This window comes from Mytilus galloprovincialis, chromosome 11, assembly GCF_965363235.1.
Source record: "Mytilus galloprovincialis chromosome 11, xbMytGall1.hap1.1, whole genome shotgun sequence".
Classification (NCBI taxonomy): domain Eukaryota; kingdom Metazoa; phylum Mollusca; class Bivalvia; order Mytilida; family Mytilidae; genus Mytilus; species Mytilus galloprovincialis.
In genome coordinates, this window is record NC_134848.1 from 68,069,751 (window position 1) to 68,080,308 (window position 10,558).

The 10,558-nt window shown below is 31.2% G+C and overlaps 1 long non-coding RNA gene across 1 annotated transcript; it reads right to left on the reverse strand.

The window, feature by feature from the left end:
* Nucleotides 1-5,655: 5,655 nt before the first annotated feature.
* LOC143052676 (uncharacterized) lies at nucleotides 5,656-10,213 on the reverse strand. Its single transcript, XR_012971202.1, has 2 exons — nucleotides 9,496-10,213; nucleotides 5,656-7,063 (listed from the first exon to the last, which is right to left on the reverse strand). It is a non-coding gene; the product is annotated as an uncharacterized LOC143052676 (long non-coding RNA).
* Nucleotides 10,214-10,558: the final 345 nt, after the last annotated feature.

Sequence of the window (10,558 nt, forward strand, 5' to 3'; positions counted from 1 at the left end):
AAAAATTTAGGACAAGAATACAAGAAACCCTTAACCCTGTCATATAAGACTATATATCGATAAATAATCGTGGGTTTGACGATATAAGCATCGCATTTTGCATGTTAGTAGTGATTGGTGTTTAAAACAATATATAGGCTATGGACCCACTTTGAAATTTCAATATGGCGGCTATTTTAAACATGACTGTCATAAAATATCAGAATAAAAAAATATCACTTAATATATAAAGTTACAAAGTGTTTTGTTTTTTGGCGTTCATTCAAACTGAATACTTAATTAGAAATACATTATCTTGCATTATTGCACATGAAAATATATATATTTTGGCAAACATTTTCAAAAGGTAAAAAAATGTTAATGACGACCATTCATTCTAAAGAGGGAGGGATTGAATAAGAAAAAAATACGTATTCTGATCTTAGTTAGCTTGACAATAAATAATAAGGCCGCCTGTAAATTGGAAAATAATATTCTGATCTTATCACATTTACTAGGCCCGACCCCACCCGGTGAAATAATGGTTCCCTTAGTGAGGAGATTACAGATAATCTTAACCACGGCACCGTTCTGAAAAAAATAGTAGTCTACAACAAAAAATTAGGTATCGACACTGATGTCATTTCAATATTTTATGAAGACTTCATGATCAACTAGAAGGGTTTCACCTCATCATCTATTATATATTCACAAGTGCTAAATATCATTTATCCCAGTATAATTTCCTGTTGTAAAAAAACCAATCTAGCAGATAATTAAATTCGTCTCAAATATTAATAATACTGCAAAGATGACATTTGCTATCATTTCGTTCTACATAATCCTTCCTCTCCTGTTCTATGGAGGATCTGTGATTCTATATTCCCTTAAAAATACTGCATTGCAGATCAAAATAATCTGAGTATGTTATTGTTATATCTGCTTTCGTAGAGTTTGTTTTACGCCTTCGTCAATGATCAAAACCTGTTACGTATATCAAGCTATAAAAGCCCCTAGAAATGGAAAACAAATATTAAGCAATGCAAACAAACAAAAGCAACAGGAGTCGACTGACTTTCTTTACCTTTTTGTAGAACTTGGCTTTTGTAGATCATTTACTATTTAAATAATAAGTATCTATCCATCTTTTATTAGTTTTCTGTAATTTCAAGACTTTGTCGAAATGGTCTTGCTAATCAATTGTCATTGAAAGGTAATAACTTCAATATGTCGTCAGACGATTTCTGCTAAGCTTACTCATTTGTAGATCTTGTCTGCTGTTTAAAATGTTTATTGATCTACTATACTTTATTTACATGTTTAAAGGGGCACTAGCTGTCAAATTTATGTTCACCGATTTGACTCAAATTCTCATACTAGTATTTGATATATAACATACTAAATCGTATACCCAAATTATAATAAGTCTGAAATATACCGTTAGCAAAGCATGTACTCGATAATGTATGCCAGAAGTTAGTGTGTATTGTATATAGACAATATGTGGAATTTCTTCAAAACAAAACCAACAGATATTTATAAATAAAATATTTGTTTATGTGTTACATATTTGTTTTTCGTTCATTTTTTTCAATAAATAAGGCCGTTAGTTTTCTCGTTTGAATTGTTTTACATTGTCTTATCGGGGCCTTTTATAGCTGACTATGCGGTATGGGCTTTGCTCATTGTTGAAGGCCGTACGGTGACCTAAAGTTGTTAATGTCTGTGTCATTTTGGTCTTTTGTGGATAGTTGTCTCATTGGCAATCATACCACATCTTCTTTTTATAGAAAGTATCCAAAAGCATATACGAACTAAGCTAATAGGTGATATAACCTACCTACCATGGATAGATTCAAATTCGGGAAAAACTTATAAATAAGAGAAACAAAATATAAAAAGACAAAACATGCTGGTAAACATATTAAAAAATCAAACTAATCAAAACACAATTACAGAATGAGATGAGAAATACTTATTGGAATTATATCGAAAACATTATTTTTGACATTGAAATACAAGAGCCTGAAAATCAGAGATTCAACAAACAACCTAAAAAACTCTTTTCATACATAAAAGGTAAAAACAATGAAAAACTGTTATTGAACCTATAGGAGTGAAGGTTTACTTTATACAGATCCCTTGAAAAAAGCAAATATATTAAACAAATAATTTAAATCAGCTTTTACATCTGGGACTAATACAGTTATACCTAACAAAGGTCCATCAACACATCCGATAATGTACAACAAAGACATCAACAGAGAAGGCATCCATAAATTAATTAAAAATATAAATCCTAAAAAGGCTACAGGACCAGATAACATAACTGGAATAGTGTTAAAAGAAAACATCAACACATGCGCAGACATACTCACTCTAATTTTTACAAAATCAATACAAACAGGAAAAGTACCTCATGATTGGAACCACGCAAACGTAACACCTGTTTTCAAAAATGGAGACAAATATCATCCTGGTAACTATCGAGTAATTTCATTAACATGTATTTCCTGCAAATTATTAGAGCACATAATCACAAGCAACATCATGAAACACCTTGAATCCAACAACATACTTTATGACTTGCAACACGGCTTCAGGGCAAATAGATCTTGCGAATCCCAAATAAATATTACTAATTCACCAGCAATCATCAAATAACGATAAAAATATACAAACCGATCTAATCATCATAGATTTCGCAAAAGCCTTTGACAAAGTTCCACACAACCGTTTACTATATAAACTTAAATATTTTGGTGTATCAGATCAAGCTACAAACTGGATAAAATCTCTCCTTTCAAATCGTACACAAACAGTCATGCTAGAAAACCATTCCTCTGACAACATACCAGTTACATCAGGTGTTCCTCAGGGCACTGTATTAAGTCCAATTCTATTTTTAATATACATCAATGACTTACCTGACTATTTACATCACAGTCAAATCAGGCTCTTTGCTGATGATAGCATCATTAACCGACAGATTAAATCAACATCAGATTGCCTTAAACTCCAAGAAGACCAAGATGGGGCAATCAAGTGGGAACAAGACTTGCTAATGCAGTTCCGCCCTCACAAATGCAACATACTTCGAGTGACCACAAAGAAAACACCTATCCATTTTACTATAATATGCAAGTCACATTCTTGAGTCAGTTGAAAATGCATAATATTTAGTCATAACTATATCATCAAATTTAAAATGGAGCAAACACATTCAGAACATGACATCAAAAGCAAATAAGACCCTTGCATTCATCAGAAGAAATTTTAAAATAAACTCAGTAACCATCAAAGACCGAGCATACCAAGCCCTTATTATACCAAACATTGAATACTGCTGCACTGTCAGGGACCCTTACACAACAGAGAACATTAACATAGAAAAAGTCCAAAGACGTGCAGTGAGATACGTATGCTCCAAAAACCAATATACTGAAAGTGTTACAAACATTAACACACTTCACTGGCCAACATTACAAGAAAAGAGACTCAGAGCAGATTAAATATGTTCCATAGAATTACAAACAACAAAATTGCCATACCACATACTGACATACTAATTAAAAGCAAATCAAACACCAGGTCTAGCCACGAACAAGCATACCGACAAATTCGATGCAGCAAATAAACTCATCATAGATACCAGGATTAAAAATTTATATAAACGTCAGACGCGCATTATGTCTACAAAAGACTCATCAATGACGCTCGAATCAAAAAATGTTAAAAGGCCAAATAAATACAAAGACAGTTACAAATTTTCATTTTCTGCCAAACTATAAAAGACTGGAACAAATTACCTGAACCAATAACCTGCACCACTACTGACTGCTTCAAGGAGAAACTCACTTGCTCCTTGACACTTACCTACATGTTTAATATGTATCTTGTTTTTATCTTAAACCAAAAATTAAAAAAAAAATTGAGAAATATTACTTACATATACATTTGTATATATAAAAATTGAAAAATTATTATGAAATTAAAAATATGTTTTTAATCAGTAACAATATTGTTAAACCAGGCATGCGCCAGAAAGTAATGATCCACCAGTAGATGTTTTTCTGTATATAAAGAAGAAGACCATTAGATTGACACAAAGCTTAAAAGTTTTGGTGGGGTTCGTGTTGCTTATTCTTTAGTTTTCTATGTTGTGTCATGTGTTCTATTCTGTCTGTTTGTCTTTTTCATTTTTATCCAGGCGTTGTCAGTTTATTTTCGATATATGAGTTTGACTGTGCCCTCTGGTATATTTCATCCCTCTTTTAAAAAAATAATCTGTTTATTAGAAATATGTCGTGCATGTCAGCAAAAAATCCTGAAAAAGAATCATATGGACACCATCATCTAAAGTTGCGGGACCATGACATAACAGCAATATGTGAAAATAATTGTCAAACTGAGATTTACTAATATTAATGCAATTCTAAAGAAAATAACATTGTCTATTATAAGTAGTTCATATCAAACTATCTTCAGCAGAAAAATTAACACTGAAAATTACTTATTACTTCACGAATTGGTCATCCTACCAAAAACTAGAAGGCAGGGCCTTGGAATAGTCCTTAAACTGATATGTACTGATAATAAAGCAACTTTTTAGAAAATGTCACTGATCTTTCACAGGTAGTTTCTAGCAATCAAAGTTAAGCAGAAAACTTCATAATAATTGACACCAACAGAGGGTTGCTGAAAAGGTTACAGTCATGTCTCCCCTTCAACCTTTTTTTTTTGTAGAAAAGACAAATACAACAACTCACAAAAAGAATTAAGACAAGAAGTAACAATCTATGAGAACTTGCAATAACTGAAAGCTACACTACAGCTCAGGTGGATTTTGCTTTGTCCACCAGCCCACGTTGGGAGTGGGCAACAGGTGGGCAAAATTTCTAGCTTGTCCACTCTGTCCACCAATAGGAGTGGGCATGCAACTTCTTTTGTTGAATCAAAAGACTTGCAAGTGCAATCAATTGAAAACAGCGGATAGGCATTTGTAATCAATATTTTTACAAAAAAAGAGATTATAGTTTAAAACATTTATTTATAGTGGATTGGGAAACAAGTTTTGCAACTTATATCAATCCCTTTCCACTTTGCGGGTGCGAGTGCTACCTTGCAGCGGCATTAGCCTACTATTTTTTGAAATCTACGAGGGTGTCTTTAATGTGCAAGAGATATGGCTCTCTCTTAACACGGGTCAGCCATTTATCGTCCCCTTCCGACGTACTATCATGCTCGCAAATGGTGTCAAGGGTGAGCCGAAAATTGAGTTTCTGAAATTTTCATCCCCAACAGGAATTGAACCAGGGACCTTTGTGTTAGTAGTACGATGCACTAACCACTACACCACGGCTCTCTTAGAGATTATAGCTAGAATGGGTACAGGTGGGCAGGTGGAAAAAGCAAAATCCACTTGAGCTGTTGTGTAGTTAAATGCAAATTAAAACTTATAAATAAATCCTGTTTCCCAGACAAAATATCATATAGATTTAGTGTAAAAAGGACATATATATGCAGTCTGACAAAACACTTTTCTGGTCTTTATTTCAATGGTCCTTCAAAAATCAGTACAACTTGGTTTTCTCTGTTAAGTTTTGCAATGGGACAATGAATCAGATACTTATTGTACATGTATACCAATATTTCCAAATCAAGTAAATACAATCATAAAATTCTTAATAATTTTATTATATAATATGGAAACTAGCAATCATTTCTATAAAAATATTTAAATAAAATACAAATATTCACAAATACCTCTTTCACACCAACAAGTGTTACAATGCATTATATAATAGATATTTAAATAAAAATGGGGAAAAAACAGATTTTAATATGTAAAATAAAAATAATGGGAAAAAGAAAAAAATATTTCAGCAGTATTTAAGTGGAAAAATCAAAGAAATGTGACAGTACATAAAGAAGGAAATTTGACATCTACAACATGTACAGGCTTCAACAGTAGCTCAATCTTACTTACTTAAAAATTATCTCTGAAACAACATAACTTCTCTAACAATAAATATATATCCTTTCAATTTAACTTATTTTCAAGGATTTTGATACAAAATGAATTCATTATAAAATTCGCAAGAAAAGCAATTGTTTTATGCAATTTTTAAAACAAGGAAAAAAAGAATATTTACATGTATTTAATGCTTTTTCCTTACATCACAAATTTAAGAATTCATGCAACATATTTTTTTTACATGTTTATAAATTTAAGAACAACTCTATCAATATCTCGTAAAATAGTTTCAAAATTTAGATTATAGCTAGCTGCTCTCATTTAATAGAAATATTACATATTTTCTCTATGTCAACCAATGAAATTTTGCAGGAATGTAAAATAGTGTAATTTGATCTTCATTCTTACTGATGCATAATAAAACTGAACACATTATCCATGAGTCTGTAATGATGATGACATACTGTTAATTCACAAATTATTGCATGCATTTATTATTGTGATTTTGTCATTTAGTCTAAAATGCTATTTTTATATTTTTCGATATTGAGAAAAATCCTGTTAGTTAAAATTTTTTTTTATCAAAATGCGAGTTTTAATTATTGTGATTATAACCCTGTCGCATTTTTCACAATAATAAAAACATTGCAATAATTTCTCAATTTACAGTAGTACATAAATTGAAAAGTGAAATGATGATCGCACACATGTATACTAAATGCACATCTGTACAAATGCCTATCTGTACGAATGTTCATCTGTTTTTTATATGTCAATACTAAATGACTATCTGTACGAATGTTCATCTGTTTTTTATATGTCAATACTAAATGCACATCTGTACAAATGTTCATCTGTTTTTTATACGTCAATACTAAAAGCACATTTGTACAAATGTTCATCTTTTTTTTATAAACCAATACTAAATGCACATCTGCACAAATGTTCATCTGTTGTTATGTACCCATAATAAATGCACATATGTACAAATGTTCAGATTGTTGTTTTATGTGTTGTACTAAATGCACATCTGTCATGTCTGCACTAACATAGATCTGCCGTCTTATGTATCTCCAGTCATTATGGCAATAAACTCATCTTCATTAACTGAAATATAAAGATAGTGTTATTAACTTAATTACTGTACAATTCATTTATCAAGTTCACAAAGAATATAGTAAAAGAGCTGTGCCATGACTACAAGATACGCCAATAGCTTTTTCAAAGAATTAAGTTCTTAACTCATGTTATATCACGAATTTATTAAAAATTAAGGGGAGTTAATTTAATAGATATAAACCAGTCACCAAAGTTTCATGAATACTGTCTGAAACTTGAAAATTCCACTATTTTAATGAATATAACTGCATGTTTCGAAAACATAAAATCTTAAATTTAAAAAAATTTGAAAGGGCGCTCACATCAACATGGTCAATAGATATAAACCTGTCATCAAATTTTTTAAAAAAATGCTCAAAGCATTATTGAGTTATTGTTTGAAAACTCAAATTTTTTCTTTTAAATGAATAAAACCCCATAACTTGGGAACTTAAAATCTTAAGTTTACAAACTTCAATAGGGAGCTCATGTCAAAAGATATAAACCATTCATTACAGTTTCATGCAAATTTATTAAAGAGTTTTTTTATTCAATATTGGGTATGTTGACGACAAACTGACAGTTAAGTAGAGGGACAGGTGGAGGGAAGGACAAAAATATACCATAATACATCCTGTAAACAGGCTTATAAAAATAAGACGTGGTATATAAATAAACAGCTGCGCCATGAGCGCATGATACGCCCGACGTCTTATGTGGAAGTCTTACGCAATAATCATAAATAGTTTATGAGAAAGTTTTAAGCAATAACCATATATTGTTTTAGAGACACGGCGGGACATGTGAAACCCCCAACCCTGTTTTTTTTTACAAAAACTAAATATTACCAAAATAAAATTTTGAATCAAAACCAAAAAGTATACAGATCTTTAGATTAATATATCAAAGAAGTATGTAAAGTTTTAAGCAATAATCATAACTCATTTTTGAGATACGGCGCGACATGTAAAAAACCCTCCCCTGTTTTACAAAATATTCAATAACTCAAAAATAAATTTTGAATAATCACCAAAAAGTATACAGATCTTTAGATTAATAGAACAATGAAGTGTGTAAAGTTTTAAGCAATAATCATAAATCGTTTTTGAGATACAGCACAAAATGTAAAAAAAAACCTCCCCCTTTTTTACAAAATACTAATAACTCAAAAATGAAATTTTGAATCATCACCAAAAAGTATACAGATATTGAGATTAATATAACAAAGACATGTGTAAAGTTTTAAGCAATAATCATAAATAGTTTTTGAGATATGGCGCGACATGTAAAAAAAAACTCCCCCTTTTTTACAAAATACTCAATAACTCAAAAATGAAATTTTGAATCATCACCAAAAAGTATACAGATATTGAGATTAATATAACTAAGAAGTGTTTAAAGTTTTAAGTCATAATCAAGAATCGTTTTTGAGATACAGTGTGACATGTGAAAAAAACACACCCCTGTTTTAGTTATAAAGTGCCGTAACTCAAAAAGTTTAAATCTTATTTTCACCAAAAAGTATACAGATCATTTGACCATCATAAGAAACAACTATATTAAGTTTCATGAAATTTGGATAAGTCGTTCTCAAGTTACGGTGCGACATGTTTACGCCATGTTTACGCCGGACAGACGGACAGCCGGACAGACAGACAAATTTTTCAAAATTTTGACGGGCGTATAAAAAGAAGATGTGGTATGATTGCCAATGAGACAACTATCCACAAAAGACCAAAATGACACAGACATTAACAACTATAGGTCACTGTACGGCCTTCAACAATGAGCAAAGCCCATGGTCGCCAATGAGACAACTGCCTACCAAAAGATATGGGTGTACACAATTATAGGTCACAATACAACCATCAACAATAAAAAAAAAATCATACTGAACAACAAAAGTTATGAAAGAAAGTAAGAAAATTTAAGATCAATAGCAATCCACAAAAGTCATGTTGAGGTTAAGACTGGGATTTTAACAGTAGACAAATAGTATGTTTTATTTTAGCTATATTCTTAAATTATTTTAGCATTGCCATTGATGAAAGATACAAACATGATGGTCATCAAAGAGATCCAGAAAAATTTTGGAGTATGATTATCAAACTCATTGAGAATTCAGCAATCAAAATACTAGAAAAGGTGCTTCAAGCATTTTCTACTCTAAAGTACAGAGTAAGGTTTTACAGCCAAAGGGCTAGATGCTATGAATTCAGAAATTATTGTGTGCATTTATTATTATGATTTTTCAACAATGAACATAATTGAGACACTAATATTTGTGATTTCAGCTGAATCTCTTATTCTTAATCAAGATGTGTGTATCAGATATCAGAATGTGAATCCTTATTATTGCAATCCTCATCAAGTCCAAATATTGGCGTTATCTAAACTACGCATACATTTGATAAGACAAATGTCTCTAACATAATACATACTTTCACCGTCTCCATCTCTGTCAAACTCATCAATCATTGCTCGCAGCTCTTCATCTGTCATATTTTCTCCTAATTCTCTGCAATATAATCAAGACTTCTTCAAAATAGATGTACATTATATCTAATCGTATAAGTGACTTTGTAAAAATGCCTGTACCAAGCTTCAGTCAGGAATATAACATTTGTTTTCCTTTTACTTGATGTGTTTGAGCTTTTGATTTTGCCATTTGATTAGGGAATTTCGGTTTGGAATTTTCCTCTAGAGTTCAGTATTTTTGTAATTTTACTTTTTTCTGTTATATGGTCAGGTTGTCATGGTTGTTGTCTCTTTGACATATTCCTCGTATCCATTCTCAATTTAGTTGAATACTACCATATTAGTCTGTGATCCTTGTACTACCTTGGGTACATGTCACTGATTATAAAAGGCTAAATGAGAATATTGTCTGGAAATTGTAAGTTCTAACTATTTCTTTTTGTGACCTAGGCTAGTTCAGACTTTATGTACTGACCTTACTGGCAAACATTTAGCAAAGTTTTATTCGTTTTATATATTATAAAAAGTAAGCATTATAAGTGGATAAAACATCTGATAAATATTACAGAAAAATGCAATGGTGTCTAGGTCTGTGTTTGCAGGTAAAAACAATGTAATCAAAGTCCAATTTTGTTACTCAAAATAATTGGTTTTATTAATTAAAAAAAAGAGCAGATTGCTCTGAGGGATACGATTGCCATTGTTTTTACTGATACATGTATTAGTATTATTTTCAAAAATAATTCAACTGTACGTGTAAAATACTTGTAAAATGTAATTTACTTAATCTGAATAGTTATTCAACTTTAAAAATAGCCAATCCTCAATACAAGTGTATGAACAATGTACTTATTGTCTTTTATTTTTGTACTATTAATTCCAAGTTGACTTTCCACAGCAGTCACTGAGAGTGAGAGAAGGTATTTCACTTCATACCTTATCACCTATTTTCCTACGTGAATTCTAGGTAGAACCCCTATTCCTAACTCTTTAAATATGGACCATAATTTGTGCAGAGGGCTTACA